Source organism: Orcinus orca, chromosome 10, assembly GCF_937001465.1.
Source record: "Orcinus orca chromosome 10, mOrcOrc1.1, whole genome shotgun sequence".
NCBI classification, from domain to species: domain Eukaryota; kingdom Metazoa; phylum Chordata; class Mammalia; order Artiodactyla; family Delphinidae; genus Orcinus; species Orcinus orca.
Genome location: NC_064568.1, coordinates 1,806,004 through 1,822,916, shown reverse-complemented (window position 1 = coordinate 1,822,916; position 16,913 = coordinate 1,806,004). Strand labels below are relative to the sequence as shown.

General features: G+C 44.3%; 1 protein-coding gene, 1 long non-coding RNA gene and 1 other non-coding gene across 6 annotated transcripts in view; 2 read left to right on the top strand and 1 right to left on the bottom strand.

Moving 5' to 3' along the window:
* Nucleotides 1–16,913, bottom strand: part of RAB7A (RAB7A, member RAS oncogene family) — a 93,729-nt gene that overhangs the window by 37,149 nt on the left and 39,667 nt on the right. Inside the window, exon 2 of one of the 3 annotated variants that reach the window (XM_033414050.2) lies at nt 2,008–2,112. The exons of the other annotated variants lie outside the window; for them this stretch is intronic. The gene's annotated coding sequence lies outside the window, so the exon portion shown is untranslated. The remainder of the gene's footprint in view (nt 1–2,007; nt 2,113–16,913) is intronic. 3 annotated transcript variants of the gene reach the window in all.
* On the top strand, nt 7,826–7,932 carry LOC117198302 (U6 spliceosomal RNA). Its single transcript, XR_004479396.1, has one exon. It is a non-coding gene; the product is annotated as a U6 spliceosomal RNA (small nuclear RNA).
* LOC125960324 (uncharacterized) lies at nt 9,002–9,633 on the top strand. 2 transcript variants are annotated; one of them, XR_007469902.1, is made up of 4 exons: nt 9,002–9,101; nt 9,158–9,271; nt 9,386–9,442; nt 9,557–9,633. It is a non-coding gene; the product is annotated as an uncharacterized LOC125960324 (long non-coding RNA). The 2 variants fall into 2 exon arrangements; XR_007469903.1 differs by lacking the exon at nt 9,386–9,442 and having other exon boundaries at nt 9,158–9,214; nt 9,443–9,578.

The window sequence follows — 16,913 nt, the reverse complement described above, 5'->3', positions numbered from 1 at the left end:
CAGGAGAGCAAGTGTAAGACTGAACTAAATGTACCATATGATTCCTTTCTGCAGTCATGACTTTATAATCAGCTACCAAAAATGTTACAAAGTGTAAATTCTGATGAAGATTATTTCATATAATAATTCCTCACTCTGAAAGCCCATGATTAGAGAAAAACAATTAGTGTATCCTGCCTTTTCAATAGGAATTGTAGGACTTCCCTGGTGGCACAGTGGTTAAGAATCCACCTGCCAATGCAGGGGACACGGGTTTGGGCCCTGGTCCAGGAAGATCCCACATGCTGTGGAGCAACTAAGCCCGTGCGTCACAACTACTGAGCCTGCACTCTAGCGCCTGACAGCCACAAATACTGAGCTCACGCACCTAGAGCCCGTGCTCCACAACGAGAAGCCACCGCAACGAGAAGCCTGTGCACCACAATGAAGAGCAGCCCCCGATCGCCACCAACTAGAGACAGCCCACGCATGGCAACGAAGACCCAACGCAGACAAAAATAAATAAATAAAATAAATAAATTTATGGGGGGAAAAAAAAGGAACTGTACAAGTGGAGAAAAATTTGCCAGTTGACAAGTGGGAAAAAATTTTTAACACATGAATGCCAGTAGAAGGAATACATGATAAAAAAATAAGGACCTACTGTATAGTACAGGGAACTATATTCAGTATCTTGTAATAACCTATAATGGAAAAGAATCTGAAATAGAATAGATATATATCTGTATATATATATACAGATATATGTCTGTATCATTTTGCTGTACACGTGAAACTAATACAACATTGTAAATCAACTACTTTAATTTAAAAAAGAGAGTAGAAGGAATACAGAAGGAATGACTGAATTTTAAAAAATCATTTTGGGGCTTCCGTGGTGGCGCAGTGGTTAAGAATCCGCCTGCCAATGCAGGGGACACGTGTTCGAGCCCCGGTCCGGGACGATCCCACATGCCGCAGAGAGGCTGGGCCCGTGAACCACGGCCGCTGAGCCTGCGCTCCGCAACGGGAGAGGCCCCAACAGTGAGAGGCCCGTGTACGGCAAAAAAAAAAAAAGCCTGTTGGCTTGGCGACTGCAATGACCTTTTTGCCAGTCAGAGTACATCTGGCCATTCTCAAATCAGACTAGTTCCCTGAATTGTAAGAAGTACTTGTGAAGCAGAGGTATGGAAAAGATCAGCATAATGATGCTCTGGGGCCTGTCTCTAGGAAGAGTAACTCTATTAACGCCAGATGTACTAGTTAGGGTTCTCCAGAGAAACAGAACCATTAGGATGAAGGAACAGAGCCTAATGGTTCTGTTGACACCATATATAAGCCCACGTTTTACCAGTTACGTTTAAGTGATATTTAAAATCTGTTGTTAAAAATAAACTTCATTAAGTCAGAAAAAGATAAACAAATACCGTATGCTAACACATATATGTGGAAACTTAAAAAAAAAAAAGGTTCTGAAGAACGTAAAGGCAGGACAGGAATAAAAACACAGACATAGAGAATGGACTTGAGGACACGGGGAGGGGGAAGGGTAAGCTGGGACGAAGTGAGAGAGTGGCACTGACATATATATACTACCAAATGTAAAATAGATAGCTAGTGGGAAGCAGCTGCATAGCACAGGGAGATCAGCTCGGTGCTTTGTGCCCACCTAGAGGGGTGGGATAGGGAGGGTAGGAGGGAGACACAAGAGGGAGGGGATGTGGGGATATATGTGTACGTATAGCTGATTCACTTTGTTATACAGCAGAAACTAACAACACTGTAAAGCAATTATACTCCAAGAGAGATGTTAAAAAAGAAGAAAAAGAATGTATACATAAATGTACCACTGTCACTTTGCTGTACAGCAGAAATTTACACAAAATTCAACTACAATAAAATTTTTTTGTTTGTAAAAAAAACAAAATAAACTTCATATATATGAGATTTCTGTTTATGTAACACTGTATGAGATTATATAATACATACATGAGATTTAGTACTTAGATTTAGTAAGGAAGTTCTCACGTGATTATGGAGGCCGAGATGTCCCACGATCTGCAGTTTGAAGGCCTGAGAACCAGGCGAGCTGGTGGTGTCAGATCCAGTCTGAGATGGAAGACAGGAGAAAACCTGCAGACAAAGTGAATTCTCTTCCTCAGCCTTTCTTTCTAGTTGGGCCTCCCAGGATTGGATGAGGGCAGTCTGCTTTGCTCAGTCCACACATTCAACTGTGAATCTCATCCAGAAACACGGCAAAGACACCCCCAGAATGATGCTTCAGGCAAATACCTGGGCATCCCTTGCCCGGTCAGGTTGACACACAAAATTAACCATCACACCAGGTAGATGTGAAAACCCGGCAGACTGCAGGGCTCAGGCAAAAGTCCAGCTCCTTAGGCTGAGGAGGAAGTGCTAAAGAACAGGATGTCAGAAGTTTCCAAACACTCTGCTTCCATTTCAAAGGTTACTATCCACAGGTTAATACTGAAGTATAGGTTTAAAGGGACTCAAACTGTGCTGGCAAGATTCTGGCAAAATAAAGATCCACATGCCTCAGAAGATCACCGATGCACAGCTTGCCTCGGATAACATTTAGGAATATCACTGCCAAACACTAACTCAAGGTGGAAACACACCAGTACCATGCTGCAAAGGCAAAGGGCCGAACAGTCTGTAACTAGGTCAGGTTTGCGTGCTCTTGCACAGGTCCACGCAGCACTGCTGAGCACACTGCAACGTGGTGATGCGTGGTCGACTTAGGACAGCAGCTTTAGAATAGAGGTTCTCAGTTTCCCTACTGCTGTTTACCAACCTTGATGTAACTACAAAATCACATTTCAAGGTCAGAGATCTGTCAGTTAAGATGCTGTTTGGCTTTTACTTGGGAGAAAGAACTTGTTTGAAGAGAAGATACTGATCTTAATTTCTGCGTGTGTTAAGAACATCACCCTGTGGTGCAACCATCACAACTACCTATTTCCAGAACTTTTTCATCAGGGCAAACAGAAACTCTATGCAGATTAAGCAATAACCCCATTTCCTGCTCCCCCTGCAGGGGAGAGGTAATCTCTGTTCTACCTTCTGTCTCTGAATTGGCCTTATCTAAATAGCTTTTGTAAGCGGGATCATACAATATTTCTCCTTTCCTGTAATGGCTTATCTCACTTGGCATGCTTTCATTTCAAGATTCGTCCACATTGCAGCCCACACCAGAACTTCATTCCTTTATATGGTGAATAATACACCGCTGTATCTAGATACCATATTTGACTTATCCATTTACCACTTGATGAGCACACAGGTACTCTCTACCTGTTGACTGTTGTGAATAATTCTGCTGTGAACAACAGTGTACGAGTATCTGTTTGAGATCCTGATTTCAAATCTTGTGGGTATATACACCTAAGTGCCAGGACATACAGTACTTTTGTTTAATCTTCTAAGGAAACACCACACTGCTTTCCACAACTCCAGCACCATATTACATTCCTACCAGCAATACACGAGGGTCCCCATTTCTCTACATCCTCACCAACACAAATTTTTTGCATTTTTAAAAACAAGAGCCATCATAATCCGTGTGAAGTAGTATATCACTGTTTTGAATTTCCTATCGACTAGTGATGCTGTGTATTTTTTGTGTGTGGATCAGCCATTTCTATATCTTCTTTGGAGAAATGTCTATTTGGGTCCTGAACCCATTTTTAATCAAACTGCTTGTTTGTTGTTGACTTGCAGGAGCTTTAAATATGTATTCTGAATATTAAGCCTCATCAGGTGTATGATTTATAAACATCTTCTCCCATTCTGTAGGCTGACTTTTTACTCTCCTAATGCTGTCCTTGGAAACACAAAAGTTTTTAATTGTGATAAAGTCTAATTTACCTTTTTTTCCTAGTGTTGCCTGTGCCTTTGGTATCATATCTACAAAATCACTGCTGAATCCATCTCTTGAAATATCCCCGATTTCAACTTTTTTTTTTTTTGGCTGCACCACATGGCATGTGGGATCTTAGTTCCCCAACCAGGCATCAAACTCACGCCCCATGCAGTGGAAGTACGGAGTCTTAACACCACTGGACCACCACAGAAGTCCCTCAAAGTTTTAACTCTTTAGATTTAGGTCACAAGACGTGACACCATAAAACTCCTAAAAGAGAACATAGGCAAAACATTCTCTGATGTAAATCATACCAATGTTTTCTTAAGTCAGTGTCCCAAAGCAGCAGAAATAAACCCAAAAATAAACAGATGGGACCTAATCAAACTTACAAGCTTTTGTACAGCAAAGGAAACCATAAACAAAACGAAAAGACAACCTATGGACTGGGAGAAAATATTTGCAAACAATGCAACTGACAAAGGTTTAATTGCCAAAATATACAAACAGCTCACACTACTCAATAACAAAAAAACCACCCAATCAAAAAATGTACAAAAGACCTAAACAGACATTCCCCCCAAGAAATACAGGTGGCCAACGGGCACATAAAAAGAGGCTCAACATAGCTAATTATCAGAGAAATGCAAATCAAAATTACAAGGAGGGGGATTTCCCTGGTGGTCCAGTGGCTAAGACTCTGCACTCTCAATGCAGGAGGCCTGGGTCTGATCCTGGTCAGGGAACTAGATCCTACATGCTGCAACTAAAGGATCCTGCATGCCGCAACTAAAGATCCCACATGCTGCAACTAAAGATCTCACGTGCCACAACTAACACCTGGTGCAGCCAAATTAAAAAATAAAATAAAATACAATGAGGTACCACCTCACACAGGTCAGAATGGCCATCATTAAAAAGTCTACAAGGGGGGGGGGGCTTCCCTGGTGGCGCAGTGGTTGAGAGTTCACCTGCCAATGCAGGGGACACGGGTTCGTGCCCCAGACTGGGAAGATCCCACAGGCGGTGGAGCAGCTGGGCCCATGAGCCATGGCCGCTGAGCCTGCGCGTCCGGAGTTGTGCTCTGCAACAGGAGAGGCCACAACAGTGAGAGGCCCGCGTACCGCAAAAAAAAAGAAAAAAGAAAAGTCTACAAGGGGAGGGAGCCTGTGCTCTAGAGCCTGTGAGCCACAACTACTGAGCCCATGCGCCACAACTACTGAAGCCCATATGCTCTAGGGCCCACGTGCCGCCAACTCCTGAGCCCGTGGTGCTGCAACTACTGAAGCCCGCGTGCTTACAGCCTGTGCTCTGCAACAAGAGAAGCCTGCACACACCTCAACGAAGACCCAGTGCAGCCAAAAAAAAAAAAAAAAAAAAAAATGGCTACAAGGGACTCCCTGGTGATCCAGTGGTTAAGAATCCGCCTTCCAATGCAGGGGATGTAGGGTCAATCCCCAGTCGGGAAACTAAGATCCCATGTGCCGTGGGGCAACTAAGCCCACATGCCACAGCTACTGAGCCTGAGCACTCTGGAGCACACATGCCACAACTAAGATCCTACATGCCACAACTAAGACCCGACGCATCCATAGAAGTTTTTTAAAGTGTACAAATAATAAATATTGGAGAGGGTGTGGAGAAAAGGGAACCCTCCTAAACTGTTGGTGGGAATGTAAATTGGTGCAACCATTATGGAAAACAGTATGGAGGTTCCTCAGAAAACTAAAAATAGAATTACCATATGATCCAGCAATCCCACTGCTGGGCACATAGCCAGACAGAACTTTAATTCAAAAAGATACATTCCCCTATGTTCATTGCAGCATTATTTACAATAGCCAAGATATGGAAACAACCTAAATGTCCATTGACAGATGAATGGATAAAGAAGATGTGGGGTGTGTGTATGTATATACATGTATATGTGTGTACACACACACACACACGCTCTGTAATATTACTCAGCCATAAAAAGGAAAGAAATAATGCCATTTGCAGCAACACAGATGGACCTAGAGATTACCATACTAAGCAAAGTCAGTCAGAAAGATAAATACAATATGATATCACTTACATGTGGAATCTAAAATACAACACAAATGAACATATCTATGAAACAGAAACAGACCCACACACATAGAGAACAGATGTGTGGTTGCCAGGGGGGAGAGGGGTGGGGTAGGGATGGATTGGGAGTTTGGGATTAGCAGATGCAAACTAGTATATATAGAATGGATAAACAAGGTCTTACTGTACAGCACAAGGAACTATATTCAATATTCTGTGATATGCCATAATGGAAAAGAATATGAAAAAGAATATGCATAACGAAGTCACTTTGCTGTATGGCAGAAATTAACACAACACGGTAAATCAACTATACTTCAATAAAATTTTTTAAAAAAAGATTTAGGTCTGGGCTTCCCTGGTGGCACAGTGGTTAAGAATCCACCTGCCAATGCAGGGGACACGGGTTCAAGCCCTGGTCCAGGAAGATCCCACATGCCACGGAGCAACTAAGCCCGTGCTCCACAACTACTGAGCCTGCGCTCTAGAGCCCATGTGCCACAACTACTGGGCCTGTGCGCTACAACTACTGAAGCCCGCACACCTAGAGCCCGTGCTCCACAACAAGAGAAGCCACCGCAATGAGAAGCCTGCGCACTACAACAAAGAGTAGTCCCCACTCACCGCAAGTAGAGAAAGTCCGCGTGCAGCAACAAAGACCCAACACAGCCAAAAATTAATAAAATAAATTTTAAAAAGAAAAAAATATTTAGGTCTTTGATTGGTTTTATTTTTTTATTTTATTTTTTTTGCAGTACGTGGGCCTCTCACTGTTGTAGTCTCTCCCATTGCGGAGCACAGGCTCCGGACGCGCAGGCTCAGCGGCCATGGCTCAGGGGCCTAGCCGCTCCGCGGCATGTGGGATCTTCCCGGACTGGGGCACAAACCCGTGTCCCCTGCATCAGCAGGCGGACTCTCAACCACTGCGCCATGAGGGAAGCCCGGTTTTAATTTTTTTATATGATGATAGGTCCGGGTCCAAATCATTCTGCAGGTAGATGTTTTCTCAGCACCATTATGATTTGTTGAAGGCACTGTGCTTTCACCGCTGAATGGACTTGGAACCTTTGTCAAAATTCAATCCACCATGAATGTGAAGATTAATTTCTGGGATTTCTATTCTGTTCCACTGGTTTACATGTGTATCCTTATCCCGGTACCACACTGTTTTGATTACTATAGTTTATTTATTTATTTAGCTGTGCTGGGTCTTAGTTGTGGCACGCAGGATCTCCGTTGCTGCGTGCGGGATCTTCGTTGTGGCATGCGGAGTCTTTTAGTTGAGGCATGAGGAACCTTTTAGTTGCAGCATGTGGAGTCTTTAGTTGAGGCGTGCAGGGTCTTTAGTTGTGGCATGTGGAATCTAGTTCCTTGACTAGGGATCGAACGTGGGCCACCTGCATTGGGAGCGTGGAGTATTAGCCACTGGACCACCAGGGAAGTCCCCTGTAGTAAGTTTTAAAATCAGGAAGTGAGAGACCTCCAACTTTGAGCTTTCAAACTTGTTTGACTATTGAGGGTCCCATGATTTTCTACATGAATTTTAGGATAAGTTTTTCTATTTCTGCAAAAAACGTCACTGGGATTTTGATAAGGATTGCGTTGAATCTGTAGATGGTTTCCCAAGAATATTAATTTTTCTAATCCATGAATGTGAGATGTCTTTCCACTTATTTACATCTTTAACTCCTCTCAGCAATGTTTATAGTTTTTACTTTACAAGTCTTTCTCACCTACCGAGTTAAATTTATTTGTAGGTATTTTATTCTCTTTGATACTCCGGTACGTGGAATTGTTTCCTTCATTTCCTCTTTGGATTGTTCATTTTTAGTCTATAGAAATGCAGTTGATGGGAACTCCCCTGGTGGTGCAGTGGTTAAGAATCCTCCTGCCGTGCTCGCTTCGGCAGCACATATACTAAAATTGGAACAATACAGAGAAGATAAGCATGGCCCTTGCGCAAGGATGACACGCAAATTCGCAAAGCGTTCCATGTTTTTATTAATAAGGCAATTATATTAAAATATCTCACTAAAAAAAAAAAAAAGAATCCGCCTGCCAATGCAGGGGACACAGGTTTGAGCCCTGGTCCGGGAAGATCCCACATGCCATGGAGCAACTAAGCCTGTGCGCCACAACTACTGAGCCTGCACTCTAGAGCCCACAAGCCACAACTACAGAAGCCCACGCGCCCAGAGCCCGTGCTCTGCAACAAGAGAAGCCAGAGCAATGAGAAGCCCATGCACCGGGACGAAGAGTAGACCCTGCTCGCCATAACTAGAGAAAGCCTGCACACAGCAACGAAGACCCAATGCAGCCCAAAATAAATAAATTATAAAAGAAAAAAAAAAGAAAAAGAAATGCAGCTGATTTTTGTGTGTTCACTTTGTATCCTGAAACTTTGTTGAACTAGTTTATTAGCTCTTAGCAGGTTTTAGTTTTTTAATTTTTTGGTATGAAATCTTTAAGGTACTCCACGTATAAGACCATGTATCTCTTTGCTTTCCAATTTGGATGTTTTATTTCTTTTTCTTGCCAAACTGCTCTGGCTAGAACTTCCAGTAGTGTTTGGAATAGAAGGGGTAAAAGTGGGCATCCTTGCCTCGTTCCTGATTTTAGAAGACAAAGTATTAGTCTTTCACCACTGAGTATAACGTTCACTGTGGGTTTTTCATACATGGCTTTTATTATGTTGAAATAATTTCCTTCTATTCCCAGTGTTTCGTTTTCATTGTGAAATGGTGTTGAATTTGTCAAAGGCCTTTTCTGCATCAACTGAGATGACATGGTTTTTTTCCCTTTCATTCTGTTAATGGGGTGTATTCATGATCGCTGTTTGGTTGTGGAACCATCCTAGCATTCCAGGAATAAATCCCACTTGGTCACGGTATATAATCCTTTTAATATGCTGCTGAATTTGATTTGCTGGTATTTTGTTAAGGGCTTTTGCATCACTGTTCATAAGAGATACTACTCTGTGGTTTTCTTTTTTTTGTAGTGTTTGTCTGGCTTTCCTATCAGAGCAATGCTGGTCTCACAGAATGAGCTAAGAAATCTTCCCCCCTCTTCAATGTTCGGGAAGAATCTGAGAAGAACTGGTGCTGTCTTTAAATGTCTGTTAGAATTCACCAGTGGAGCCATTAGACCCAGGGCTTTTCCCTGTCAGGAGGTTTATGATAGCGGATTCAGTCTCCAGCTTGACCCAGGGCTTTTCCCTGTCAGAAGGTCTATGATAACGGACTCAATCTCCGAGCTTGACCCAGGGCTTTTCCCTGTCAGAAGGTCTATGATAACGGACTCAATCTCCCAGCTTGACCCAGGGCTTTTCCCTGTCAGGAGGTCTATGATAGCGGACTCAATCTCCCAGCTTGACCCAGGGCTTTTCCCTGTCAGGAGGTCTATGATAGCGGACTCAATCTCCCAGCTTGACCCAGGGCTTTTCCCTGTCAGGAGGTCTATGATAACGGACTCAATCTCCCAGCTTGACCCAGGGCTTTTCCCTGTCAGGAGGTCTATGATAACGGACTCAATCTCCCAGCTTGACCCAGGGCTTTTCCCTGTCAGAAGGTCTATGATAACGGACTCAATCTCGCAGCTTGACCCAGGGCTTTTCCCTGTCAGGAGGTCTATGATAGCGGACTCAATCTCCCAGCTTGACCCAGCGGCACTGTCCCAGAAACAAAGAATGGAACAGAAGCTTTCACAAAAGACACATGTAGATGGGAAATCAGTGTGTATGATAAAAAAAAATTTCTAGTCAGTGAGGAAAAGATGACAATACAATGAAATACTGAGGCAACTATGCATTTGGAAAAAAAGAGTCTGACATCACATCATACAGAAGAATTCCAAACGTGCTAAGTACTAGGAAAAAAATAACCATTGTTTTTATTGTCCTAGGAAAGGAGAAGGCCTAAGTATAATATGAAACCCAGAAAACAAAACAAATTGACAGACATGACTACAGAAAAGTTTTTATACTACAAAAACACAGCATCAACCAAACCAAGCCAAAAGAAACAAGCCAGGAACACTGCGACATGAAAAAGCGTTGATATTCTTCCTATATAAAAAATATTCTTACTATATAAGAAATAGTCTTGATACATATATATGTTTTTTGGGGATTTTTTTGCGGTATGTGGGCCTCTCACTGTTGTGGCCTCTCCTGTCGCAGAGCACAGGCTCCGGACGCGCAGGCTCAGCAGCCATGGCTCACGGGCCCAGCCGCTCCGCGGCACGTGGGATCCTCCCGGACCGGGGCACGAACCCGTGTCCCCCGCATCGGCAGGCGGACTCTCAACCACTGCACCACCAGGGAAGCCCCGCTATACAGTTTTTTAAAAACCCTCACCTGAGCTTTCAAGAACAAAAGCCAATTCACAAAAGAAAAATAAATGGCTAATCTTTTTTTTAAAGTTTAATCCACTTATCAAAGAAATGGAAATGTTAAACAATGAGGCACCATTTAAATTTTCCCCACTAGTTAAACTGGCAAACACTAAGAAAATTGACAATTGGCAACTATATAAATAGAATTCTCCAACTACAAATATTAAGTACACAACCTTCCTGGGGGTACTATAGTAATGAGTAGCAAATTTTACGTAGGTATGACCACTATATCTCAGGGAAACTACCAGGTAAGTGGACAAAGATAAACAGTAAATGATTTTGTGACAGAGAAAAGGTAGAAGTCCCTGAAGTGTTCATTGAGAGGACCGTTAGCCTACGCCAGCAGCAGCAGCGCACAGCCACGAGCGACAGCAGGCACTGACACGGACGGGTGCTGAGTGAAGTCTTTAACAAGCAAGAGACACAGAGTGTGCACTGTATGACCCCCTTTAAACAGAAAAATGTAAGTCTGGAAGTACGGTCACCAACTATCGGAAGGATGACAGAGAACCACTCACTTTAAGACTTCTACACTGCTTCTGTAATTTAGAAACAAGTCATTCTAGGAAAAATCTAGCCACCTAGCAGTGAGGTCCCCCCGCTCCTCTAAAGAAGTGAACGAGCAGGGCTCCACATAGGTGACAGCTTCTCCGTGGCTGAAAGGGTCCTTTACGTTTCCATGACGTCATCTTGCCAATTAGGATACTGCAAACGCCACTGCAGTATGAGCAAGAGCCAAAGAAAATTAGAATAGGCAGGATCCTGTGGGCACTTAGTCCCCCCTGATCCATGGGAGATACGGGCAAACCCCAGTGGATGCCTGAAACCACACACAGCACCCAACCCTGTTCACTGTGTTCTTCCTATACATACACACCTATGATAAAGTTTAACTTTCAGTCAGGCAAGCAAAGAGATTTACAGCAATAACTAATAACAAAACAGAACAATTATAACAATATACTGTAATAAAATATGAATGTGGTTTCTCTCAAAATATCTTCCTGTACTGTACTCACCCCACCTCTTCTTGTGACGTGAGAGGATAAAATGGCGTTGTGCCACTGCTGGCCTTCTGACTACACATCTAAAGGCGGACCATCGCTTGGAGCGATCCCAGATGGTGGGGCCATGGCAGTGTCAAGGCCTGGACGTCTGGAGCGGAGAATGTGGACAGTTGGGGATTCCAGGTGGGAAGGAGGGAGATTTCATCATGCTACTCAGAACAGCACGCAATTGAAAATTACGAATTGTTTACTTCTGGAATTCTCCATTTAATATTTTTGGACCACGGTTGACCGCAGGTAACCGAAACTGCAGAAAGCGAAACTGGGGATAAGAGGGGACCAGTGTACTCTCATTTTCCAGCAGTGGAAACTGAAGCTTAGCAACTCCATTGAGATCCATCCCATGGCCCTGCTTAAGGAAGCCTCTACAATCCTCCAGCTTCTGGTCCACCAATTTCAAACAAGGTGAGGAATTTTCAGCAGGGAGCACAACAGATGTGTGTGTGTATGTATCTATCAAAAGCCACTCGGGGAACGTATTTTTAGTTCTTTCTTTCATACGGTTACCTTTGGAGGGAAAACATAAATTAGTCTAGGATCTGGGAGTTCCCTGGTTGCCTCGTGGTTAGGATTCAGGGCTTTCACTGCCGTGGCCCAGGTTCAATCCCTGGTCCGGGAACTGAGATCCTGCAAGCTGCACAGTGCCCGCCCACCGCAAAAGGCTTATTGGTTTAAATAAGTAAGTCTGGGTTTTACCCTAAGAACCTCTCCTAGAGCAGGTAGAACATCTATAACACGTGTTTAAGACACACATATACAGGTCCCAGGGATTCAGTGAAAGGTGGGAATATGATGGGAATAACTTAGGAAATGAAGCTGGTGGTGCCTGAGCAAGGCAGGACGCCAACAGACAGAACACAGAGATGAAGGGGAGTGGTAGGAACCGAACTGTAGGAAGCAGGGAACAAAGTGTGGTCAGGAAAAGGTTAAATACAGCAAGTCAGGGCAACACAGGGTCTGCATCAAAAGGACAAAGCCAGGAAGACAAGCTGGAGACAGTTTGTGTAGAAAAACATAGGGTTCTGCACCAGGGAAGGAATGGGACCTAAGGACCACTTCAAGACTATCCAGTAGCACTTCACAAGAAGGATGGGGGGGGGGGGAGCTGGGTGAGGGTACTGAAAATGTAGAAGGCAAGGGAGGGCTCACACTCAAACGTTCCTTTCACGCCTACTTCGGGCAAATCGAATTGAGATTATCCCACTTATCATTTAAAAGAAATAAATTTCTTACGATAGGAAGCTGATTTGTGAGAGATTATTTATGGGCAACTTGGCATTCTTTTTTGCATTTAAATTACTAGCTAATGGAACAAGAATCTACAAATGAGGCACCTTCCCCCAACAGCTATTACCCACGGAAGCCAGCCACTGTAAAGCTAGCACCATTTCTCCAATATTTCCAACTCTGTGCTTTCCAAGTCAAGCGCCTCTTGATCCCTTGTGCAGTGTGACTCACTCTAACCAGTGAGCTGTGAGCAGAAGTGACGTGTCATCTCTGGGCTGGAACACTTAATCACGGGAGCAAGACCCTCCAACAGTTCTCCTTTACTTTGCCAAGACAGCCAACAGCGTCCCACACTGTTGTGGCTGCTTCTTCAGCTGGAGTAAGGATGACACAGAGCCCCTGGAAAATCCATACTGGACACGCTGGCCTTTTTTTTTTTTTTTTTTTTTTGCTGTACGCGGGCCTCTCACCTCTCACTGCCGTGGCCTCTCCCGTTGCGGAGCACAGGCTCCGGACGTGCAGGCTCAGCGGCCATGCCTCATGGGCCCAGTCGCTCCGTGGCATGTGGGATCTTCCCGAACCAGGGCACGAACCCGCGTCCCCTGTATCAGCAGACAGACTCTCAACCACTGCGCCACCAGGGAAGCCCCCACGCTGGCCATTTTGAGATTATTTGTTACTACAGAAAAACCCAGCCAATTCAGTCAGATGCTGCTGGAAAACTCACTACCTGGAAATTTACATTTCAAAAGAAACAGAATAGTCAAAGCATCCCTCTTTTCAAAAACACTTTAAAAGAACACTTAAAAAAGATCACTAAAGTTTACAAAGGCTATTCTCTTCCGTAAGGTGCTATTCTGGGCTTCCCTGGTGGCGCAGGGGTTAAGAACCTGCCTGCCAATGCAGGGGACACGAGTTCGAGCCCTGGTCCGGGAAGATCCCACAGGCCGCGGAGCAACTAAGCCCGTGTGCCACTACTACTGAGCCTGCGCTCTAGAGCCCGTGAGCCACAACTACTGAAGCTCGTGCGTCTAGAGCCCGTGCTCCGCAAGAGAAGCCCCGGCAGTGAGAAGCCCGCACACGGCGACGAAGAGTAGTCCCCGCTCACCGCAACTAGAGAAAGCCGGCGCACAGCACCAAAGACCCAACACAGCTAAAAATAAATTAATTTTAAAAAAAAAGTACTTATCTTTAAAAAAAAAAAAAAAAAAAAAAAGAGGGCTTCCCTGGTGGCGCAGTGGTTGAGAGTCCGCCTGCCGATACAGGGGACACGGGTTCGTGCCCTGGTCCGGGAGGATCCCACATACCGCGGAGCGGCTGGGCCCGTGAGCCATGGCCGCTGAGCCTGCACATCCAGAGCCTGTGCTCCAAAACGGGAGAGGCCACAACAGTGAGAGGTGAGAGGCCCGTGTACCGCAAAAAAAAAAAAAGGAAAAGAAAAGAAAAAAGAAAATAAGAAGGTGCTATTCTTCTCAGCATTCTTGGGGTTAAAGACACATCTGCCTGGATCCACTAACCTGGAATATGGAGCGCTAGTCGGGATACTGAGCATGTTCTTTCAGGCTCCTCTTGCTTCTGAAAAAAGATTCTGACAAGGCAAATGCTGCTGCTTAGTTTGAACTTGGAAGTGAAGCATCAAACAAGGTAACCATTAAGCTCTACAAAAAGTAAAGAGATTATTTGTCTGTGTGTATATATATACTCTGTTCAAGGTATCAGATTCATGTGTGGGGAGGGGGAAAACTAAGCCCACCTTCTCAAAGAATCAAGTTCCTTGGAAAGCAATTCTTGTTACGAGGACTTTGCAGCCCCTGGATCAACAGATTCTTGACTATGATGCTCCCACTGTTCTAAATGCAGGTGCCAAACCAAGAGCTAAGAGTCTGTATTAACAGACCACGACGACAGTGCCTTTTTTTTTATTTGTTGGTAAGACAAAATGGAAAACGAGAGTTACACACAACTATTTTTCAATAGTTTGAACGTTTGATATGAACCCTAGATTATCTCAGGCATTTAGCCAATAAAACATTGCCCATAAACTGGTAAGAAGTGTCCACATGGGCTGACCGGCTCAAGAAGAAAACCAAGCTAACTGCTCTCTTTCTCCAGCCCATCCCCCCCAAACCAGCTCTTACTTTTCACCTGTGTTAAACGCATTTCTGAGCAAGTACCTCTCTGAAGGTTTAAGCATGCCACCTGTATTTCAGTCCTAGCCCCACTCATCCCTTAATGTGTGTTTCTTTAGGTAAACTATAAATCCATAACTGGGACAGCATCAGTCTTACCCAATAGGATTGTGACATCAAGTGAAAGGATTACGCCCTATCCTAGCACCACCCAGTGAAGTACCACTTTGTTAAACATAAATCCTTCAACATGGCACTGGAGTTCGTCCCCTCCCCACCCCCGTCTGGCCCCCATACATACTGCCATTCCCCAATTTGAGGTACCATAGTCCCTCCATCTGCCCTACGTTCCCCCACCTCCATTCGTTTGCTATGCCATTCCCTCCAACTACAATGGCTTTCCCGAGTCTCCCCTCCATATCAATTCATCCAAAATCTACTCAGCACCACCTAACCCAGTCACTGAACACTTCCAGCATTTTTGTGACTCTCACCTGTCTTGTTTTTACAATTATTCCTAAACCTCCAGTGTTTTTTATTTGATACTCCCCACAGCTGTCAGCAGTATTTTCTTACAGTAGACAATAAAACTGTGTCAAATGAACACAGAACACATAATTTATCATTCAGGAAGGCTATCCATATTCATCAGTGGCCCAGAAGCAAAACTTACATGCTACAGATAGTAAAACAGTGTCCAAAGTGAGAACTGGAAAAATATTTTTAAGTTTACTGAGTAATATTTCAAGATCCATGCTAGAATAATGATTCATCCCTGCCCTCAAGGAGATTCGAGTGGGGGAAGGGCAAGGGCATGTACTATTATTCCAATCAAACCGAGGCCTACAGTGGATGCACAAAGCTCAAGATCACGCAGCCAGAAGGCGGCTGGTCAAACACCAACTAATACCTAAATGGTCAGTCAGAACATGCAAAACAGACCTAGTCCTAGCACGTGTATGAGGGAATCCAAGTGTCAGACGGAAAAAGAACTTCAGTGAAAGCACTCTCTACCATGGCTAGATTTATACCCTGCAGGTGACACTTTGAAGCCAATTCCATCCCCAGGAATCAGTCCAGATTATAAATGCAAAAACTAACCCATAAGGGCAACTAAGGGGGGCTAACTGCTCACTAGACTGAAGTCATTCTGCTTTTCTATCCCCAACGGATTTAAAAAGCATTTACAAGAGGCAGTCTCAAGTTATGACACATATGGCTCCAGAAACAACCTCCCCACCCCCTCAAGGATTCCCCATGCTGGTACTGGAGGGAGATACGATGCTAGCACAAGGGCAAAATGAAAATAAGCGTCAGCAAAGATGTGGAATATCTGGAACTCTCACGTACCGCTGATGGGAGTGTAAAGCAGGATACAGCCTTGGAAAGCTGGCAGTGTCTACCGAGGTGCAGCACATACCGTTACGGACTGAATTTTGTCCCCCACCCCACCCCCCCCAAGAATTTATGAAGTCCTACCCTCTGGTACCTCAAAATGTCAAAATATGACTGTATTTGGAGACGGAGCTCTCAAAGGGGTGATTAAAGTTAAACGAGGTCATGAGGGTGGGCCCTCATCAGACTGGTGTCCTTGTTGTAAGAGGAGGTTAGGACACGGACCCCTATGGAGAAAAGACCATATGCGGTCACAAGGAGAAGATGCTCACCTACAAGCCAAGGAAAGAGGCCTCTGAAGAAACCAACCCGGCCAACACCTCGATCTCGGACTTCTAGGCTCCAGAATCATGAGAAGATAAATTTCTGTTGTTTAAGCCACCCAGTCTGTGGTATTTGTTATAGCAGCCCTAGCAATATACAGATACACACGCTAAAACTTTCCACTCCTCAGCATTAACTTATGGAAATGTGTGCATACAGTCATCAAAAGACAAACCAAGAATATTCATACAGCATTTTTTTTTTTTGGCCGCACCGCGTGGCATGTGGGACTTCCCTGACCAGGGGTTGAACCCGTGCCCCCTGCAGTGGAATCGTGGAATCTTAACCACTGAACCACCAGGGAAGTCCCGATACAGCATTATTTTTACCAGCCACAAACTACAAGCTACCCAAATGCCCATCAATAAGTTAATAAAAACACTACGGTATATCATATAATCAAATACTACTGAGCAATGAAAATGGAGTTACCACTGCACCCAA